The sequence below is a fragment of the Arvicola amphibius genome, chromosome 10 (assembly GCF_903992535.2).
Source record: "Arvicola amphibius chromosome 10, mArvAmp1.2, whole genome shotgun sequence".
Lineage (NCBI taxonomy): Eukaryota > Metazoa > Chordata > Mammalia > Rodentia > Cricetidae > Arvicola > Arvicola amphibius.
The window spans coordinates 124833846-124857558 of NC_052056.1; positions in this window are offsets into that span (position 1 = coordinate 124833846).

Sequence of the window (23713 nt, forward strand, 5' to 3'; positions counted from 1 at the left end):
ATAAACTTTCTGTATTTCTTTTCTGGCTTCTGCTAATTTGAAATAGGCATGGGGTCTGATGCCTATTATCAGGGTAGATCACTTGTCTAGCACATGGAAAGTCCTGGCTTCTGTCCCCATCACTACAGAAAGTGAGGGGAAAGAGGCAAAGTAAATAGATAGAGTTTAGCATTTTTTATCATTTTAATTCAGTGTGTGGCTCAGATACTAATGGCTGGCAAAGTGCATAGTACCTGTCAGAGCATGAGTGCTCAATTACTCATCAGGTGTGTGATACAGCGTGCACCCAACCTAGGCCAGTGGTGAAGAGGAGGCCCACCTGATAGCTCTCTACAGTCTATCCTCTGACCCAGAGAGACGCCATCTTCAAAGGTTCAACTGTGCCTGCTTGTAGAAGATCACCACAGCTCAGGTTGTTAGCTGTTGACATCCCCTAGTATCCAGCTATTCCTCCAGCCAGTTGCATGTAGTGGGAAGAACTAAAGGAAGGGAGCAATGAGGGAGTCATCATCCATGTTAGGTGCTGACCTTTCTATGCACTGCTCCAGGGTCACCCATGATCTGTAAGGAACTTCAGTAAACTCATTGGTTTCCCACGGTGAACTTTGGCTTAATGGACTCTAGGGGTTCTGTTGTAACTGCTGAGCTCTGCCATCATAGCACAAGCAGCCAGGTGGTCAAGGAGGAGCTCAAACTATAACAGAGGGTATTTGTGAAACCGATAGTAGGCAAAGGTTAGCAGTGGGTTTTCTACCCTCTGCTTGATAGCTACAACTTCACTCTGCAGAACCAAGTCATTTATTGGGATTCCCTAAGGTTATGGGCATTCTTCCTCCAACAACTGGGAAGCCTTACCCAACTGGGTTAAGGGCTTCTGCCTGTAGCTACATAGATTGAGCCTCTGCTCTAGTCTTCTGGCGTGCATATAGACCATACATACATACACACACACACACTCTAGCCCCCCCACCAGGCCACCTGCAGCACTGTCAGGTTGAAGGGAGCAGAAACTCAGATGAAAGAGTCGTGTATGCATGAGTATTTGCGTGCGTGCGTGCGTGCGTGTGTGTAACATAAGTCAGCCCAATTGGACTGATTGTTTGCAAGGGGTCACTACTGAACTCCCCAAGATGGTGATTGTTTGGCTTGGACAGTCACTCTGGCCTCCCCATGTGCATTTACAGTCATCCACTTGGATACTCATACATGTACCACACACATATACCTTACAGACATACACATACAAATCATGGCTGAACCAGGTCTGCAGAAACAAGCCATCTATAATGCAGCAGCTTGACCTGTCTAAAAATGTGAATTTATGACACTCCTGATAGAGGTTTACTCAATGTAGCACAAATTCTATTTTTTTTTTTTACTACAGCACACATATGGAAGTAGCACAAATTCTAATTGGTCTTAATAATAAAATCTCAGAGTCAGCTATCACAGGTGAGAACTGAAGGATCAGAGAAGCAGAACAGCCAGCCACTAGAGTTCTAACCTCTACTAATGCTCAGACTGAAGGGGCAATCGTCTCTCTATGAATCTTTAGACTGAATTCTGTCTCCTCCACCCAGCCATTTCACTCCTGTCTCCACCTCCCTAGTGCTGGGATTAAAGGTGTGAGGCACTGCTGCCAGGCTCTGTTTCTCTTTTAGACTAGATCAGTTTCATATAGCCCAGGGTGGCCTTGAAATCACAGAGATCCATCTGCCTCTGACTCCCCACTGCTGGGATTAAAGGTGTGTACCACCACTGCCTGGCTTCTATGACTAACTAGTGGTTTAGCTTTGCACTCTGATCTTCAGGCAAATTTATTAGATTACAAACAAAATATCAGTACAACTCAACAGGATTTACATCAACTGTGTGACCTGGAGATCTTTGGGCGTATCAGTACTGTGTCAGCCTGCCCCACAGTTTTCCAAGCTGATCAGTTACTTGTCTGAACACACCAAGAGCCCTTTAAGCAAATAATTAACACGCAAGCAAATGTGCTGACTAGGTTGAGTGCTTCCGTAACAGTAGAGGTGAAAGGGGTTAAAATACTTGAGAAGCTGATTCTCACTCCAAACCAAACCAGTCTGCCCACAAAAAGAAATCAGATGAACACTGACAGCTCTGGAGGGCATGAGAAATCCTCACTTCATCACCCCATTAGCTGGAATGGCTGCTCGGTCCTGATTTGGGGCACAAACTAGAAAACTGTTGTTTCTGAAACTGCGCTTCTAAGATCCCAGTCTGCTTTCTGTTGTTGTAATAAACACCATAAGAAAACACAATGTGAAAAGGAAAGGGTTTGCTTCCCTTCCACATCACAGTCTGTCACTGAGGAAAATCAGAGCAAGAATCCCAGGTAGGAGCTGAAGCAAAGACTGAAGGAACAATGATTACTGGCTTGATTTTCATGGCTTTCTTAACCTTTTTTCTTACACAACTCAGGCCCGCTTGTCTAAGGGTGTCATTACCCACCGTTTGCTGGGCCCTCCCACATCAATCATTAATTAGTCAAGAGACTGACTACATACTTGCCTGCTGGAGCAATTCCTCAATTGAAGTGTCCTCTTCCCAGCTTGTGTCATTAAAAAAAAAAAAAAATGAATCAACACAATTAGCACATAAATACTTCACAATTAAACCATAACCTTTTTTTTTTTTTTCAAGACAGGGTTTCTCTGTGTAGCTCTGGCTGTGCTGCAACTCACTTTATAGACCAGGCTGGCCTCGGATTTGGAGATCCACCTGCTTCTGCCTCCCTAGGGTTGAGATTATAGGCACGTACCCCTGCCATGACCACCTGGCTCCTATGAAATCAGTTACATTGGCAAGTGACTATTTGTACTGGCTGTTAGGACTTTCCTCACTTTGTTTTTTCATGATTATGAGAACTAACACAGTCACTCAAGCTGGGAGTGTCTCTAGTGAGATGACCAAAAAGGACTCTATTGACAGAGTAGTATGACTACTTAGAAAATAGGGGCACCTTAGATAGTCTTTGCTTAAGAAGTCATCTAAAGAGTTATGATCTCCTGCATCCTGACCCGCTACATTATTAAAGGAATGAACATGCCTTTTCTGATTTTACAAACTGTTCCCAACAACACCAGTTGAGTCTAAGTCCTGACCTCCTGAAACTGAGAAGCTTCTGTAAGGCAAAGAACACAGTAAACAAAACAAAACAGCAGCCTGCAGAATGGAAAAAGATCTTCACCAATCCCACATCTGACAGAAGGCTGATCTCCAAAATGTACAGAGAACTCAAGAAGCTAGACATCAAACTACCAAATAATCCAATTAAAAAATGGGGCACAGATCTAAACAAAATTCTCAACAGAGGAAGCTCAAATGGCCAAAAGACACTTAAGGAAATGCTAAATATCCTTAGCCATCAGGGAAATACAAATCAAAACAACCGAGTACCATCTTTTTATTTATTTATTTATTTATTAAAAATTTCCACCTCCTCCCATCCTCCCATTTCCCTCCCACTCCCCACTCCCCCTCCCCCTCGCTCTCCAGTCCTAAGAGAAGCCAGAGTGTCCTGTCCTGTGGGAAGTCCAAGGCCACCCTCTTCCATCCAGGTCTTGGAAGGTGTGCGTTCAAACAGACTAGGCTCCCAAAAAGCCAGTACATGCAGTAGAATTAAAATCTGGTGTCATTATCATTGGATTCACAGTCTGCCCTCATTGTCAGCCACATTCAGAGAGTCCGGTTTGATTACATGCTTGTTCAGACCCAGTTCAGCTGGCCTTGGTGAGCTTCCATTAGATCAGTCCCACCGTCTCCGTGGGTGGACGCACCCCTCGCAGTCTTGACTTCCTTGCTCATGTTTTCCCTCCATCCTGCTCTTCATCTGGGCCTTGGGAGCTCAGTCCAGTGCTCCAGTGTGGGTCTCTGTCTCAATCTCCATCCCTTGCCAGATGAAGGTTCTATGGTGATATGCAAGATATTCATCAGTGTGGCTATGGGAGAAAGCCAGTTCAGGTACCCTCTCCTCTGCTGCCCACGGACCTAGCTGGGGAAATCCCCTTGGACACCTGGAGCAGGGGGTGGGGGTGGGTTAGGGGGAAGGGGAGATGGGGAGAGAGAAGGGAGAAGGGGAGAGTTTGGGGGAATGGGATAATTGAGATGGAGGAAGGGTGGATATGGGAGCAGGGAAGAAGATATCTTAACTAAGGGAGCCATTTTAGGGTTGGCAAGAGTCTAGACCGAGTACCGTCTTAAACCTATCAGAATGACTAAGGTCAAAAACACTAATGACAGCTTATATTGGAGAGGATATAGAGTAAGAGGAACACTCCTCCATTGCTGGTGGGAGTGCAAACTTGTACAGCCATTTCAGAAATTTGTATGGCAATTTCTCAGAAAATTGGAAATCAGTCTACCTCAAGACCCAGCAATACCACTTTTGGGCATATACCTAAAGAAGGCACACTCACACCATGAGGATATTTGCTCAACTATGTTCATAGCAGCACTATGTATAATAGGCAGAACCTGGAAACAATCTTCAACTGAAGAATGGGTAAAGAAAATGTACATTTACACAATGGAGTACTGCTCAGTGGTAAACTAAGAATGGCATCTTGAAATTTACAGGCAAACAAATGGAATTTAAAAAAAAAAAACCTGAGTGAAGTAACCCAGACCAAGAAATACAAACACGATATGTACTCGCTCATTTGTGGATATTAGACATAAAGCAAAGGATAACCAGCCTATAGTCCATGACCCCAAATAAAGCTAGGTAACAAGGAGAACCCTAAGGGAGACATACATGGATCTCCCAGGAAAGGGAGACAAGTGTAGCAAGAGGCGAGCAGGCCGGAGCCCACACAAAGCTAGCTATACACCCGAAATAACAACACACAAATTGTATTCATTCAAACACTACCTGGCCCTTTAGCTCTAGCCTTTACTAATTCTCATATCTTGCTTTAACCCATATTTAGTAATCTGTGTAGCACCACAAGGTGGTGGCTTACTGTGAAAGATTCAGCATGTCTGACCTGGTGGCTGGCTCCATGGCAACTGTCTCAGAGAGGAGAGGCATGGCAGCTGTCTAACTTCCCTTCTTCCCAGCATTCTGTTCTGTCTACTCCACCCATCTAAATCCTGCCCTATCAAAAAGCCAAGGCAGTTTTTTATTAACCAATGAGAGTCTTCCATCTGACAAGATCTGAGAAAATTGGGCAAGTGGGGTGAGGGCTAGAGAAAAGGAGAACATGAGGGAATGGGATGGTCAGTGGGGGAAGGACAGAGAGGGAGAACAAGCAAAGAGATAGAGGGAGCCATTATGGGGTTAGGGGGAAGCCTGGCACTAGGGAAACTCTCAGGAATCCACAAGGATGACTCCAACTAAGACTCTAAGCAATAGTGAAGAGGATGCTTAAACTGACCTTTCCCTATAATCATATTGATGACTACCTTAATTGTCATCATAGAACCTTCATCAAGTAACTGATGGAAGCAGATACAGAGATCCACAGCTAAGCACTGGGGCAAGGTCCCAGAGTCCAGTTGAAGAGAGGGAGAAGTGATAATATGAGCAAAGGGGTCAAGACCATGATGGGGGCTGGGCAGTGGTGGCACATGCCTTTAATCCCAGCACAAGAGCTAGTTCCAGGACAGGCTCCAAAGCAATACAGAGAAACCCTGACTGGGAAGGAAAAAAAAAAAAACCTTGATGGGGAAACCCACAAAAGCAGCTGACACAAGCTAGTTGGAGTTCACTGATTCCAGACTGACTACATAAGACTAAACTAGGCCCTCAGAATGTGGGTGATAGCTGTGTGGTCTGAGCAGTTGGTGGGGCCACTGGTAATGGGATCTGGATTTATCTGGCTTTTTGGAGCCTATTTTTTTATGGATACCTTGCTCAGCCTAGATTCAGGGGTCAGGGAAGGCCTTTGGTCCTGCCTCAACATGATGTGATAGACTTTGTTGACTCCCCATGGGAGGCAATTCCTTCTCTGAGCAATGGATGGATGTGGAGTGGGGAGAAGGTGGGGAGAGCAGGAGGAGGAAAGGAAAGGGGAACTGGGATTGGTACGTAAAATAAAAAGATTGTTTTTAAAAACATTTTAAAAATAAATAAGTAAAACATTAAAAAAAAAGTCTAAGTCCTGAAGGGCAGTAGTGGTAAACACCTTTAATCCCAGCATGCAGGATATGGGGGCAAGCAGATCTCTGGGTTTGAGGCTAGCTTGGTCTACAGAGGAAGTTCCAAGACAGTCAGAACTACAGAAAGAAACCCTGACTCGGGGAAAGAAGTCTAATTTCCCAGAAATTATTTGTGAGTTTTTGTTGTTGTTGTTGTTGTTGTTTGTTTCACAAGACAGGGTTTCTCTGTAGCTTTGGAGCCTGTCCTGGAACTTGCTTTGTAGACCAGACTGGCCTCAAACTCACAGAGATCCACCTGTGTCTACCTCCTGGGATTAAAAGTGTGCACTACCACCGCATAGCTCTATTTGTGAGTTTTAATGACTTCATTTCTCAAGACTGCCCACATAGTCACTCTCTGTGTTCTGTAAACAGAGATTGCTCATTTGTTCCCGGCCACCTAGATTACTAGAAACTATATTAATTATAACACTATATTAATTACAACCTATTAGCTAAGGCTTCTTATTAACTAACTCTTGCATCTTAAATTAACCCATTTATTTTCATCTGTGTATCACCACAATGCTGTGGCTTACTGGTAAGGTTCTGTAAGGTTCTGGTGTGTCCATCTCCTTTGTCAGCTACCTGGTGTCTCTCTGACTCTCTCTCTCTCTCTCTCTCTCTCTCTCTCTCTCTCTCTCTCTCTCATATATATATATATATATATATATATATATATATATATCTTCCAGCCTGGCTATATTTTGCCTTACCATAGGCCAAAGCAGTTTATTTATTAACCAATTGAATTCATAGCATAAAGAGGAGAATCCCACATTATCTCCCCCTTTCTGTCAAAATAAAAAGGAAGGTTTTAACTTTAACATAGTAAAATTACATATACAAACAGTTCTCAAGCCAGAATTATTGTTACAATATTTAGTCCATTTACATTTGGCAAATTAAGGAAAATACTCTATCATCTATCCTATCTTTGTGAGTCTAAAGTTTTATATCTAATTTATCCTTTACAATTCTAAGGAATTCTATAACTATAACTGTGTGTCTTCAACTCTTCAAAGACCCCAAAAGGATATAATATTACCTAAGATAACAGGAAGTGCATTGTAAGCAACTTGCAAAACTCTAGAATTGACAGAGGCATCTTGCTGCCTAGACAGTTACCTAAAGTTCTTCTGTAACATTGGGGCATCCATCTTCAGCCTAAAGACCCATAATATCTGTCAGACTTTTCCATGAAGCAGGAATTTTAAAAGACTGTTCAGTCATTTTCTTTTGTATCCCGCAGAATGTCTGGCAATATCTTCTGTGAAGCAGGAACCCTGAAAGACTGTCTCACCTTCTTTAGGCAAGTTCAACAGTCATTTTTCTGTGGATCCTGCATATCCAGTTTATACAGCATACCACCAAGCAGCTCAGGCAAAAGCAGTTTCTTGCCAAAATGGCTAGCCTTGTCACATTGAAGGCAAATTCCATGAGTTTCTTCAATGTCCATCAACCTCTCTGAAGTAATTAGTATTGCCAGAAACAGTCATGTCTCATTGTTAAAAAAGTCCAAATTCAGCCGGGCAGTGGTGGTGCATGCCTTTAATCCCAGCACTTGGGAGGCAAAGACAGGCAGATCTCTGTGAATTCAAGGCCAGTCTGGTCTACAAGAGCTAGTTCCAGGACAGGATCCAAAGCTACAGAGAAACCCTGTCTTGAAAAACCAAAAACAGAAAAAAGAAAAAGTCTAAATTCTTAAAACATTTTATTTATTTATTTATTTAATTTTTTTTTGGGTTTTTCGAGACAGGGTTTCCCTGTAGTTTCTAGAGCCTGTCCTGGAGCTAGCTCTTGTAGACCAGGCTGGCCTCGAATTTAGAGATCCGCCTGCCTCTGCCTCCCGAGTGCTGGGATTAAAGGCGTGCGCCACCACCGCCCGGCCTTCTTAAAACATTTTAAATACCATATTCCATAGGTCTTTGAAGTGTTGAATATTATCTATCTAACCGAAATATATCTTTATATATTTAGAAAACCTAACATGACTAAAAGTTTGATTATTATAGAAGACTATTAATCTGTATTTATTAACTATACATTACATTTTTAAATGAGCTGCACAAACACAACACCTTAAAAAAGAGCAGAAATACATATACACAGTGTAGCAAATCTACCTTAAATTTGTATCAATAGACCAAAGTCCATACCAGTGCAAAGTATTCATCTTATATCTCTCCTTTAAATGAAAACAAACATTTATAAACAATCATTTTGGGAATTTGGGCATTGTTTTTTTCCAAACTGCTTCCTTCTGTTTGTTGAGCAAAATATTTTTAGGCTTCACAGAGACCTTTCGAGGGGGTCTTGCTCCATCAAACCACATTAGCCTGGAAGGAATCCACAGGTTCTCATCTCCTATGGAAATAAAAGTAGAACCTCTTTTTCAAAGCAACATATCCTTAGACCCAAATTTTGAAGTCAAGATACCTTTATACTGGTTTAACTTAGCAGCCTGTACGATGAAATGTCTCTCTGTACTTAGCTCATTCACAGTCAAAAAATTCAAAAACACAATAGTATACATAATCCAGACTTTCTGTGTATTTCCCATCTTAAATGGCTTTTTAAAAATGCTTTTACTCCTTTAATCTGTCTGTATTACCTTCACTGTCTCTTTAAAGAATTGGTTTTATTTTTTTAACTATTTCTTTTTGTAACTGTCTATACTCTTTTTCTTCTCTCTCCCAAGCCTACATACATTTCTCCAACACTGTGACCCATTCAGACGTCTTTTTCATCTGAATTGTCTTTATTGCATATATGTAATCATTTTCTGACCAGGAGTACTTTTTTCTTTTAAATGCTAACTGGGCATGACTAGGACCAACTCCACAGCCCTGCCTGTTTCCTCCACCCTGTTCAACATGGCAGAGGTATGCTCACTGCCTCTGCAAGCCATGCTCACTGCCCCAACTCCAGGGACACAACAAGTCTATGTTGCAGGCATTAAACAACTTGCTGCATGCTGCTCACAAACGCCATTTAAGTGCTTGACCTCCTGAAAGAGCCAGAGCTATTATTCATGCTGCCAGCACGAACCAGGAAGCTGTCTTTCAATGGAGCCCTGCTGTCTTTGCTGCTAATGCTGAGTCAGAAAGACTCTTAAAGGAGCTGCACCCCACAAACACAGCCTAGCTGAAGAATAAAAAATGCAGCTACCAAGAAACTGCACTTGGATCATTTTTGTGGGTTTAGAATTCTTTTTTTTCTCTTAAGCTCTTTTTTAGTTCTCATGTGGATGCCATTTTGTAAACAGAGACTGCTCATTTGTTCCCAGTTATCCAGACCTGAATTATCACACAAAACTATATTAATTACAACGTTACAACACTGCTTGGCTTTTTAATTAACTCTTGCATCTTAAATGAACCCATTTCTATTAATTTGTATATTGACACGAGGCTGTGGCATCTTTTTCCTTTGGCAGCTACCTGGCATCTTTCTGATTCTGCCCTCTCTCTCTCTCTCTCTCTCTCTCTCTCTCTCTCTCTCTCTCTCTCTCTCTCTCTCTCTCTCTCTTCCAGCCTGGCTATATTCTGCCCTGCCATAGGCCAAAACAGCTTCTTTATTAACCAGTGGTATTCACAGTACACAGAGGGGAACCACACCTGTTCGTGAAGGGTCAATGAAGTGGCCACACAAGTCTTTCTACCTTTCGAAAGAGCGTACAGTGACATAGCACTGCCTACAGCACAACCACTTGTGAGGGATGCCTTTAAGAGACCCCTGAGGCTTAATACTTATAAGGAATCATGTAAGAAAAGATGAACACTCTGTCTAAGTCTCCATTTTAAGGAAAGAACACTCTTTCTTCTGTTTTCCCAATAACCTCTTCCTAAGATACCTGCCAAGAAGCCAATTGCTCAGAAACTGTCAGGTCTTGATATTGGGGCTTCTGCTGTCTCTTTTCTTTTTAGGATTGGAAATAACAGTCTCGGGTTTGTAAGACTTAACGTTACTTACTGAGATGGTCCTGAAGTGAACAGAACATGGTGACGGAGTAGTAATGAGTACTTCTAACACAGTGACTCTCAGAGATGCATCCAAGAGACTGCGGAGACACTACTATCACAATGTCAGAGACAGAGAAACAGCTACTGCCTGCTTCCTGTGTACATTTTCAAAGCAAAGAATGTCTTCCTTTTTATTTTACAGTGACCTGTTCCTACAGAATCTGTGAAGAAGGCTAATATATCTGAAACTGTTTGGACATGCTGATAGAGCTTTCTCTTTTTTATTTGTTTTTTCAAGGCAGGGTTTCTCTGTGTAAACCTGGCTGGCCTGGAACTCGCTCTGTAGACCAGGCTGGCCTTGAATTCAGAGATCCACCTGCACTGTCTCCTGAGTGCTGGATTAAAGGTGTGTGCCACCATACCTGTCTTACATTATTTATCTTAAGTAACAGCTAACAAATTCAGTCTAAAGCTTTTGGGACTATTGCTTAATGAGGTCATCAGATAGACTTGAAATGAACAGTTCATGGTAATGGGGAAGGAAACCCTGCACAGAATAAATTACTTTTAGAAGCAATACAGAAAAAATTTGCTGCTCACCTCTCAGAAAGTCATATAAGGAAACACTACCCTCCTGACCTCCTAAGAGGTCTTATATGAAAACAGGTTCACTTCATTCCTACACCATTTCTAACCCTAGCCCTCAATCTGACTCCAGCATTTACTCTAAAGTAACTTTAGCCATATCCATAACCATTTATCTATCCCTAGAGCACACCCGTATCAAACCTAACCTTAAACTTAACCATAGTTCTAACCCCAGCACAGATTTATGACTGAAGGCTAACATTCATAACATTTCTCTAAACAAGCATGAATCCCTAAACATATGCCCAACCCTGGAACTAACTAACTTATCCTTAGCCTCAACTAATTCTAACCTTAGAACTAACCGTAAGCCTAACCCTGGATGTAACATTATAACTTATCACCCCCCTTACACTATCACCCAAACCCTAATGCTAAAGGAACAATAAGCCTAAGCCTAACCATAGGTCTACCTAACACTCGCTGCATCCTAATCCTAACTGACCCAGAACAAAACATAATCTTAGACCTAACCCAGTTCCTAAATATAAACCTAACCATACCATTAGTCCTAGTCATAGCCATAAAAGAGGACGTAGAGCTGAGTCTGCTCCTAGCCCAAACACTAACACTAATACTATAAAATCACAAACCAGTAATAACCCTGACCTGACATCTAATTCAAATATTAAACACATCTCTAATGATAATTTAGACCAATCCAAAAGGCAGTCATAAACTTAAAGTGAGTCCCAAGTCTAACAATAGCACTTGTCCTGAGAATAGCTCCAGCCCTAACCTTAATAGTAGTCATATCACTCACCCAAACTAAAATCTAACTCTAACCTAAGTCCTAAACATTTTGCTACCCTAACATTAACCATATACTTGAAATGAACTCTAACTTTAAACGTAAGCATAATCCTAAACTTCTCTAAACATAATTATATACCTAATTCTACCCCTAAACCTAAAATCTGACATTAAAACAAACTACAACCCTAAACAAAAAGAAAAATTAGAAAAATATAACTCGGGCTGGAGAGATGGCTAAGCAGTTAAGAGCAATGACTGCTCTTCTAGAGGTCCTGCATTCAATTCCCAGCAACCACGTGGTGGCTCACAACCACCTAATGAGATCTGGTGCCCTCTTCTGGCCTACATGCAGGATATTGCATAAATAAATAAATAAATCTTAAAAAAAAGAAAAATATAACTCGTATTCTAAAACTTAACCTAGCCTTAGCCTAAACCTTGCTCTTATCAAAACATAAAGCAAGTCCTAACTTTAAACCCTAGCCCTAGCCATAACTCTAGCCCAAACCAAAAATTAAACTGAACCTAAAACTAACCCTTGACATTCCACAAATGCTAGTCCCAGCCCTCCAACCTGAGCCTACTCTAACCTTAAGCCTTAAACCTAACATTAACAATTGTTCTAACCTTTAAGGCAATGGCACCAGCCCTTTAGTCCCAGCATTCAAGAGTCAGAGGCAGGTAATCACTGAGCCTGAGGCCAGTCTGGTCTTCACAGTGAGTCCTGGGACAGCAGAGCTACACAGAGAAACTCTGTCTTGAAAAACAAACAAACAAACAAAAACAAAAAACAAAAAAGCCCTAACGTAATCCTAGAACACTAATAATAATCAGTGATGATCATAAGCACAGGCCTAACCCTGCACAAACCCTAATAGTGGGCCTAACCACACCACTAACAGAATTATTAACTAACTCTAACCCTTGCCAAAGATCAAAATCAAACTTCAGCCTTAACTCTAATGGTAAACATACCATAGTCATAACCCTAGCCATTACTCTAAACCTATCCTTGCCAGAATTCTAATCGTACCCTAATCATAGCCAAGATCACCCTGTCACGACAAATTAAAATCCTCATGCTTTTACATCAACTGCACTGCGAGAGTGTCTTCTTGGGGCGACTCCTCCTCGGTAATTGGACTCTAGGGTCCAACACTATCAAAAAGTGTATCCTAACCCTAAGCCACTAACCCTAACAATAGCCTTTGGATGAAAGGTAACTCTAGTCCTGACCACAACTCTAGTGGTAAGGGAACCCTAACCTAACCCAGCTCTATGCCTAACAATGAACCCAGAAATAAATCTAACTTTAACTCTACCTATAACCCTAACTCTAATCACAATAAAGCCACAACCCTAACCTTACACCAAACCCTGAACCTAGCACTAACCCTGTCCAAAGAAAGTAATAATCTGGAGTATAACCCAAGTGGTTACCCTATCCATTGTTTTAGCCCTGACCCTGAGACCAGCCATAATGTGGACCCTAATCCTAGAATAACACTAACTATAACCCTAACGTAATGTTAAGTAAAGCCTCAGCCATGACCATACCCAATCTTAGCCCTAACAGTATCCCAACTATAACCCTAACCATAACAATAGATCTATCCCTAATATTAACCCAAGCCCTATAATTAACCTCAAGTCCAGGATAGAACCTAACCATAAACATAACCCTAAAATGAATCACTGCCATCACACTTAATCATCAAACTGACACTAACACTACACCTACCCCAACAATAAACCTAGCCAACATCCTAAAATAAAAATAACCAAAACTCTGACACTAACCTTCTCCTTAGCAATGATCCTAAGCCTAGACTAAGTCGTAAAACTAACCTTCATTTCAGTCCCAATAAGTAAGTCTGGACATCATTGTAGTGATGTAGGAGTGTTTCTATCTATCTGCTGTTTCATTGGTTAATTAATAAAGAAACTGCTTGGCCTGATAGGTTAGAACATAGGTGGGTGGAGTAAACAGAACAGGATGCTGGGAGTGAGGCAGATGCCTTGGGCAGTCGCCATGCCTCTCCTCTCTGGGACAGATGCAATGGAGCCAGCTGCCAGGTCATACATGCTCAATCTTTCCCAGTAAGATACCACCTTGTGGTGCTACACACATTACTAAATATGGGTTAAAGCAAGATGTGAGAATCAGCTAATAAGACGCTGAAACTAATGGGCCAAGCAGTGTTTAAATGAATACAGTTTGTGTGTTGTTATTTCGGGTTTTAAGCTAGCTGTGCGGGAGCCAGGCAGGACGAAAAGCAGGCCTGCCAGCAGCTCATCACTACATTGTAGTAAGCTTTCTTGTCAGACTATCTTTGAATCACCAACCCCCAAATAACAACATAGAGACTCCATATTAATTATGAAAACTTGGTCTCAGCTTAGGCTCTTTCCCAACTAGCTCTTATAAATTCTGCATTCTGCCATGTGGCTGTTCTATCTCTGTTCCATTTAGTATGTCCAACTTGTTCTGAGTCTTGCAGGTGTCTCATGTGAGCCTAAATTCATCTCCTGAGTTCCTCTCTGCCTGAAAGTCCTGCCTATTCTCTCCTGCCTAGCTACCAGTCATTCAGCTCTTTTTTAAACCAATCACAGAAACACATCTTTACACAGTATAAACAAATATTCTGCAACACCTAACACTAACCATATCTCAAGAACCAACCAACCACAAGCTGGGCAGTGGTAGCACATGCCTTTAATCCCAGGACTTGGAGGCAGAGGCAGGCATATCTCTGTGAATTCAAGGCCAACCTGGTCTACAAGAGCTAGTTCCAGGACAGGTTCAAAAACTAAAGAGAAACCCTGTCTTGAAAAACGAAAACATGGGGCTGGAGAAATGGCTCAGTGGTTAAGAGCATTGCCTGCTCTTCCAAAGGTCCTGAGTTCAAGTCCCAGCAACCACATGGTGGCTCACAACCATCTGTAATGGGTTCTGGTGCCCTCTTCTGGCTTTCAGGCATACACACAGAAAGAATATTGCATACATAATAAATAGGTTAAAAAAGAAAAACGAAAACAAACAAACAAACAAAGCAACCCTAACCATAAATTTAGTAATCATAAACCAAAAATAACCATAAGCCTAACAATAGCACTAACCCTAACAGAAGCCATATATTAACTATAAGACCAGCACTAGGTCTAACCATAAAACAGGTCCTAACCATAACCCTAGAATTAGGCCTAAACCTAAAACAAGCCCTTGTAGAAGGAAAGGCGGGCTGCGTCCCGCCACCCGGCTAGCTTTACCCAAAATAATTACACGGAAACTGTATTCTTTTAAAACACTGCCTGGCCCATAGTTTCAGCCTCTTATTGGCTAATTCTCACATCTTCCTTTATCCCATATTTAGTAATCCGTGTAGCACCACGAGGTGTGGCTTACCAGGAGAGATCTTAACCTGCATCCATCTCAGAGAGGAGAATCATGGTGACTGCATATCGCGACTGCCTGAAGCGGCTCCCCACTCCTGCTACCCAGCATTCTGTTCTGTCTACTCTGCCTACCTAATTTTCTGTTCTCTTAAAGGGCCAAGGCAGTATCTTTATTAAAAATGAAAGTAACACATAGACACTCCTCCATCAAGCCCTAATCATAACACTAGCCCTAACCCTACCTCTAACCCAAACTACATCGCTAATCTCTAACCCTAGCCATAACCATAACACTGAGCTTTGGCACTGACCTAATTTGAGTTCTAACTCTAAATGAAATTCTAAACATATCCCTAACTCTAATTGTAGCCCAAGTCCTAACCTAAACCCTGACTGAAGGCCCAAAGAAAACCTTAGCTCTGTCATAGTCCAGCTTAACCTTGACCTTAGAAAAACTCCTAAGCCTAACTATAAGCCAAAACATAAAACTATCCCCAGCCATAGCATTTGACCCTAGAACTAACACAAACCCCAACCTTACGTGTAACCCAAACAACAGCCCAAGCTCTAACTGTAACACAAGCCATAGCCTAAACTAAACCCTCCCCTTCATCTAACCCTACCCATAGTCTTAACCTTAAGCACCAACATAGCCTAATTCTAAACCTCTAAAAAATAACTAAAGATGTCCCTAACTCTAATTGTAGCTCCAGAGCTAACCATAAACATAACCAAAGATCCATCCAGAACCATTTCCGTAAGCCTTCTGTAAATATAACACATAATAACCCCAACAATAGGCTTAACCCTAACACAATCCCTAATATTAACCCTGACCCCAGCCTTAAACCTAACTCTATACATAACCCTATCCATAAATCCAACTGTAAACATAACCATAACTGTAACACTAACATTTGACAGAAACCCCAACTACAACCATATCGTAACCTAAGCCACAGCCTCAGCACTAAGCCTGGCCTTAAAACAAACCTAGGACATAATTACAGCCTTAAACCTAACCTGAGCTATAACCCTAACCCCACATTTATACATAACTATAACCTTGAATCTAACACTACACATAACCTTAACTACATCTCTGCTTGTAACACAAACTCTAGGCTCAGCATTAACCTTCACTGTCACCATAGTCAATCCTAAAACAAGTCTGGCTGTGCAGCTAGCTCAATTATATGCCTAAGTATCACAAAGCTCATCCTAACTTAAACCTAAACCTAGATTTAAACCTATTTCTGATCTAATACTAACTCCAAAACCTAAACTCCTACCTTTAAACCTCTGCTGCTAACACTAATTCTCTAACTATAACCATCTACAAGTATATAACCCTAACCCTACTCCTAACCCATTGACTAACCTGATAATACTAATCCTCAACTCTAACCCTAACCCTACTCCCAACCCTTTGTCTAACCTGATAATACTAATCCTAACACTAACCCTAACCAACCCTGAGCTTCAACTCTAACCCTAACACTACATATGACAGAGATAGGAAATACATGCTTATGATCATACACCTACATATGATCCAGCGGGAAAATACAAAAATGTGACACCAACATAATACAGATCTAGGAAATGCATGTATGTGAACCTGCAAATATAAGCCCACCCATGACAAAGTTCAAAAATATGCGTGTCAGCATAAACATACACATCTATGTGCATTTATACCTACATATACCTGACCTAAAAAAATGTTTGTGAACAACAACATATTCATCTACATATAACAGAGTAGGAAATACAAATGTGTGAATATGCACATAAACACATAACATAAAAGCTGGGAAATGTATATATGTGAATGTATATATGTATGTTCACATACATGCATTTCCTAGTTTTGTCATATATAGTAAATATGATCATGTTTACATACATGTATTTTTTTTAGTTGTGTGATATGTAGGTATAAATGCAAGTCCACACACATATTTCCCTAGTTTTGCCATATGTATATGTATATGTTCCCACAAATGTGTTTCCTTTTTCTTTCATATGTGTAAGTATATGGCCAGTGTTGTGGAATAATATTTTTGGTCACTGTGTGAAGATGTGTCACTGTGATTGTTTAATAAAGAGCTAATAACTAGGCAGGAGAGAAGAGGCAGGACTTCTGGGGAAAGAGGGGAACTTGGGATGAATCTAGGAGTGCAGATTTCACCACCAAGACACAGAGAAAGTAGGATGTACAATATGAAGGAAAGGTCACGAGCCATATAATAAAACATAGATTAATAGAAATGGATTAATTACCGGGCAGTGGTAGCTGGGGCAGTTCAAGGCTGGTTTACAATAGCTAGTTCCAGGACAATCCCCAAAGCTACAGAGAAATCCTGTTTTGAAAAAAACTAAAAAAAAAAAAAAAAAGCCTAAGATGAGACCAAACTTTCATAATAATAAATCTGCATGTTGTTATTTGGGGGCTGATGGTCCAAAGAAAGTCAAACAAGAAAGTCCAGCTACAGTACAGGTCAAGCAGTGGTTGTGTACGCCTTTAATCTCAGCACTTGAAAATCAGAGGCAGGCAAATCTCTGTAAATCCCAGACCAGCCTTGTCTATAGAGTAAGTTCCAACATAACCAAGAATACACAGAAAAACCTAGTCTCAAAACAACAGCAAAAGGAGTATATATGCATATTCAAACATATGTATTTTCTAGGCCTGTTATATCTAGGTGTGTATGTTCACACAAGCATTTCCCGGCTTTCTTTTCTTTTTTTTTCTTTGTTTTTGTTTTTGTTTTTTGTTGAGACAGGGCTTCTCTGTGTAGCTTTGGAGCCTGTCCAGGAACTCACTCTGTAGACTAAGCTGGCATTGACCTCGCAGAGATCGGCCTGCCTCTGCCTCTGAGTACTGGGATTAAAGACGTGTACCATCACCACCCAGCAGATCTTTCATATATATGTGTTTGAACATGATATATACACCCAACATATGAATAAACAAGGAAACACATCTGTGTGAACATACACATACATTCCTACATATGTATGCACACATAAACATATATGTGACCTGACTTGGAAATTGCATTTGGTTCAATGTGTACTTATAGCCCCCAAGTGACCAGGCTAAGAAATAATTTAAGGGCAAACATGCCCATACACCCGCTAAACAGCAGCAGGGGTAGTAAATATCACATGCTCCAATACTTCCCTACATTTCACCATGCTAACAGCCTCAAAATAGGCATGTGAGGGCTGGAGAGATGGCTCAGAGGTTAAGAGCATTGCCTGCTCTTCCAAAGGTCTTGAGTTCAATTTCTAGCAACCACATGGTGGCTCACAACCATCTGTAATGGGGTCTGGTGCCCTCTTCTGGCCTGCAGTCAAACACACAGACAGAATATTGTATACTAAATAAATAAATATTTTTAAAAAATAGGCATGTGAGCCAACATGCCCCCCCTCCATATAAATAGGCTTGAGGATGAACACGCCCACCACTCATCTCGTGACCAGCCTCAGATGCTATGTGGTGGCAACATGCCCAAAGCTCTATGTGTTAGACTCGAAAACAGTATGTGAGTGTCCCTGAAGATCTGGAAATAGCATGTGAGCCAACAGGCACACATGACCTCCCATGGGACTAGGTCCAGAAAGAGCATCTGGGCTACCAAGTCCATGCACTCCTCCATATTATGGGGCGCAGAACTGGTATGTGGGTCAAATTCCCTTATACCCCTAAATGACTAGGGGTATGTGTCCAAACATGCCAGTACAGTCTTCTGTATGTCCAAGTTCAAAACATGCCCACACAACATTCCCTTTTGACAATTCTCAGAAATGGCAGATGGACCAACATGTTCTTATACCCTCCATTTGACCAGCCTCTTAAATGCCATGTGGGCAATATACTGCCCACCATATGACCATGTTCAATATGCTTGCCATGTTAATAGAATCAGAAATGGCATGTTGACAACATAGTCATACACCACTCCATATGAATGGGCTTGGAATTGGCATGTGGGTAAACATACATAACCCTCAAATGATCAGAGTCATTATTAACATGCACTCCAAGCAACCAGCTTCAAAATACACATGTGGGGCAGCATGGCCATACACTCCTCCATGTTACCAGGTTAGAAAATGGCTTGTAATTGGGCATGGTGGCACACACCTTTAATCTCAGCACTTGGGAGGCAGAAGCAGGTGAATCTCTGAGTTCGAGGCCAGCCTGGTCTATAGAGTGTGTTCCAGTACAGCCAGGGCTATACAGAGAAATCCTGTCTCAAAAACAAAAACAAAAACTGGGTGGTGGCGGCGCCGCCTTTAATAATCCTAGCACTTGGGAGGCAGAGGCAGGCAGATCTTTGTGAGTTCAAGGCCAGCCGGTTCTATAAGAGTTAGCTCCAGTACAGACTCCAACTCTGCAGAGAAACCCTGTCTCAAAACAAAACAAAACAAAACAAAACAAAACAAAGACAAAATTCTCTTAGCTGGGCGTTGGTGGTGCACACCTTTGGCAGGTGGATCTCTGTGAGTTCAAGGCCAGCTTGGTCTACCAAAGCTACAGAGAAACCTGTCTTAAAAAAATCAAACCAAACAAACAAACAAAAACAAAAACCAAAAAAAGACAGAAAATGGCTTGTGGAAAAACATGTCCATACATTCCCACCATATGACCAGGCTCATTTATGTCATGTGAACACACATGTCAATACACCCCCTCCCTGTGACTGGGCTTGGTAATGACATGGGCAAACGTGCCCATGTACCTCTTATGTAACTGGGCTCAAAAATGTCTTGAGGGCAAGCATGCTCTGACACTTCCTCTGTTAGATTGTGCTTGGAAAAGACATGTGAAGCAATATGTGAATCCACCTCCCACACCTCATTCTCAGAAAGAACACACTGAGCCCTTGTGAATGGGCTCAGAAGTGGAGTTGAAATACTCCCCTCCATGGGAGTTAGGTGGTAAATGGCAGGTACTCCAATGTATCCATACTGTCTCCCAAAATAGACATATCAGACAGCATGCCCATATATGTCACATGTGACCAGATTTGGAAATGGCATGTGGCCAACATGCGCATATATCACCCCCATGTGCCTGAGCCCAGAATGACATACAAGGTAACATATACATACACCCTGACATGTGACCTAGTTCGGAAATGGCATGTGGACAAGTATGTCATGTATCTCTTCCATGTGACAAAGCTTGTAACTGGCATGTTGGCATGCCAGCTTACCTGTCTTTATGAATAAGCTCGGAAATGACAAGGCCTATAAACTTGACTGGACTCAGAAATGGCATTTGTTCCAACAAGACCATCCCTCTTCCCCTAACCTATGAACAGGCTAGGAAACATCTTGAGGGCGAACATGCCCTCATGTGACTGTGCTCCTGACTGCTGGAATTATAGAAGAGCAGCATAAACCCACGGATTATGCCATGCTGAGATTGAACAAATATTCTATCAACTGAGCTACAATCTTGTTCTCCTTCTCCTCCCGGTCTGGGTTCTTCTTTGTTCATTTGTTTTTGTGATATTGTGGCTTGAACTCAGAGCCTTATGCATGCTAGGCACACAATCCACCAACTGAGCTGTATCCCCAGGCCTTCCTAGCTAAATTCTTTTTTAAGTGTTTATTTATTTATTTATTACATATACATTTTCTGTCTGCACACCAGAAGAGGGCTCCAGATCTCATTATGATGACTGTGAGCCACGATGTGGTTTTTTGAGAACTGAACCCAGGACCTCTGGAAGAGCAGTCAGTGCTCTTAATCTCTGAGCCATCTCTCCAGCCTCCCTTACCCGAATTCTTATTCCTTTGTTCTACATTCCTCTTTGTACAATTATTCCTTTCTGTAATGTAAAAAAAATAAAAATATTACAGGATCCCCGGTGGCAGAGGGCAGCTGAAACACTGCATGTCCCCAAGTGGTGATAGCAGGCCAGTCCCAGGTAGGGACGGCTGCCAGTCGTCCCCAAGTGGTGGCTGGTCCCCGGCAGGGAGACACATGGTGGGTGAGCAAGAGACAGAGACATGGATAGGCAAGCCATGCAGAGTGAGGTTGGATATTTATTAAGTGGGTTATGGAAGTATGGAAGGGAAGGGGAAGAAGAGAGAAGAGGAGAGAGAGAGAGAGAGAGAGAGAGAGAGAGAGAGAGAGAGAGAGAGAGAGAGAAGAGGGAGATGGAAAAGAGAACTCAGGTCAGGCTGGAAGTTAAAGATCAGTCTGTCTCAGCAGATGGGGGAAGGAGTGGGCATGGCTTGTCTCTTAAAGAGACAGAACAGATCATTACACCTTCTTCCTACTTCCCAGCAATTCTGGAACTCTGTTGTCCCTTGTGGCAGCCCTAGTCTTTAGTGCTCAGTGCCTGCTTAGAGTAGGTTGGATAAAAAAACAAAAAACAGGGGCCTGGAGAGATGGCTCAGAGGTTAAGAGCATTGCCTGCTCTTCCAAAGGTCCTGAGTTCAATTCCCAGCAACCACATGGTGGCTCACAACCATCTGTAATGAGGTCTGGTGCCCTCCTCTGGCCCGCAGGCATACATGCAGACAGAATATTATATAGATAATAAATAAAATATTTAAAAAAAGGGGAAAAGAATGCAGGACTGCTCAGTAGGTAAAAAGTCTGATTACCTGAATTCAATCCCCATAACAACAAAGAAAGGAGGGGACATAGTTCTGAAAGTTGTCCTCTGACCATACACATGCACACACTCTCAGTACACATACGCAATAATAACTAAACATAAAAAACAGAAACAAGGCAGGGAGTGAGTGAGCATGACCCACTGTGGCCCTCTGCCCGGCACTTTCCATTAGTAAAACACAAGCAGACCTTGTCCCTTCCACTCTGATGTCTGTCCTCTGACCTCTGTCCAGACTAGACAGCCTGTGTCCTGAGACCTGGAAAATGGACTGAATGAAATCAAGGGTTTCTGGGAATGATCCACAGGGTTCCCTCTACTCCAAGCATCAGGCCACCTGGGCTGGGCTGTCTCAAGCAAAAGGGAAGCCCCAGCCCTGGAACCCATTGGCATGTCACTAAACGCTGTCCTGATAGTCTCCTAATGGTAAAAAGACCTACCTCTCTACCCCTCCAGTCCTTGTGTTCTTTCTCCAGCAGATACTGTTGATAGTTCTTTTTTATTTTTATTTTTATTTTTTTTTGGTTTTTTCGAGACAGGGTTTCTCTGCAGCTTTAGAGCCTGTCCTGGAGCTAGCTCTTGTAGACCAGACTGGCCTCAATCTCACAGAGATCCGCCTGCCTCCGCCACCACCGCCTGGCTGTTGATAGTTCTTGTGGGAGTGGAAGTCTAAGCTCTTTGTCCTGCTGACTGTGTGATGTTTGGGACTATTACTTAACTTCTCTGGGCCTCAATTTTCTCATCTGTAAAAGTTTCCAAGTGCAATGTGCAATGGTTAATAATGTCAACTTGACAGGATCTGGAATCATGTGGGAGACACTTCTCTGGTCATGTCTGAGAGAGATTTCCTAGACTAGATTAACTCAGGAACCCACATGTAGAAAACACCATTCCATGAGTTGGATTCCTCCTGGATGGAATAAAAAAGAAAAAGGGAGCCTGGCAGTGGTGATACATGCCTTTAATCCCAATCACATTTCGGTGAGTTCGAGGCCAGCCTGGTCTATGAGTGAGTTCCAGGACAGCCAGGGCTGCACAGAGAAACCCTGTCTCAAAAAGCAAAACAAAAACAAAAATGAAAGTGAACTGAGTACCAACATTCACCTCTCTGTACTTTCTGACAGTAAACACAATGTGCTGTGTTGCCATGCCTTCCTCTCCCCCTCCAGGACGGATTGTTCCCTCCAGCTGGTCTCCAGAAGAAACTCTTCTTTCCTTAAAACTGTTTTTGTCAGGTGTTTTGTTATACTAATGTATATTACAATAACAATGTATATAATATAATATATAGGAATAAGCATAGTGTAATATATAGGAATAAATATAGTATCATGTATATAAATATGAATAAATTAGTTAACATATGGAAAGTACACTGCTTGGCTTATAAGAGATGGGCTCAGCTAAGTCCAGTGGGTGTCAGGTGTACACATACCCTTTCTCTGGCCATAACATCAAGGATACTAACAGTGGGTTAGTCCACACCTTGCTTGCATTTAAAGTGCAGAGAGCTTTACACTTGAACACATGGGTATTTTACTCTATTAACTGTGTCTTTATTTTATATATTTTTTAAATATTTGTTTATTTATTATGTATACAATATTCTGTCTGTGTGTATGCCTGCAGGCCAGAAGAGGGCACCAGATCCCATTACAAATGGTTGTGAGCCACCATGTGGTTGCTGGGAATTGAACTCAGGACCTTTGGAAGAGCAAGCAATGCTCTTAACCTCTGAGCCATCTCTTCAGCCCCCTTTATTTTATATTTTTATTTCTTTATTTATTGGGTTTTTCAAGACAGGATTTCTCTGTAGCTTTGGAGCCTGTCCTGGAACTAGCTCTTGTAGACCAGACTGGCCTCAAACTCACAGAGATCTGCCTTCCACTCCCTCCCGAGTGCAGGAATTAAAGGCATTTGCCACCACCGCCCGGCTATTTTTTGATTTTTTGAGACAGAGTTTCTCTGTAGCTTTGGAGTCTGTCCCACAGCTTGCTCTATAGACCAGGCTGGCCTTGAACTCACAAAGATCCACCTGCCTCTGCCTCCCCAGTGCTGAGATTAGTGAGTGTCAGGTGTACACATATCCTTCCTCTGGCCATAACAAGGACGCTAACAGTGGGTTAGTCCACA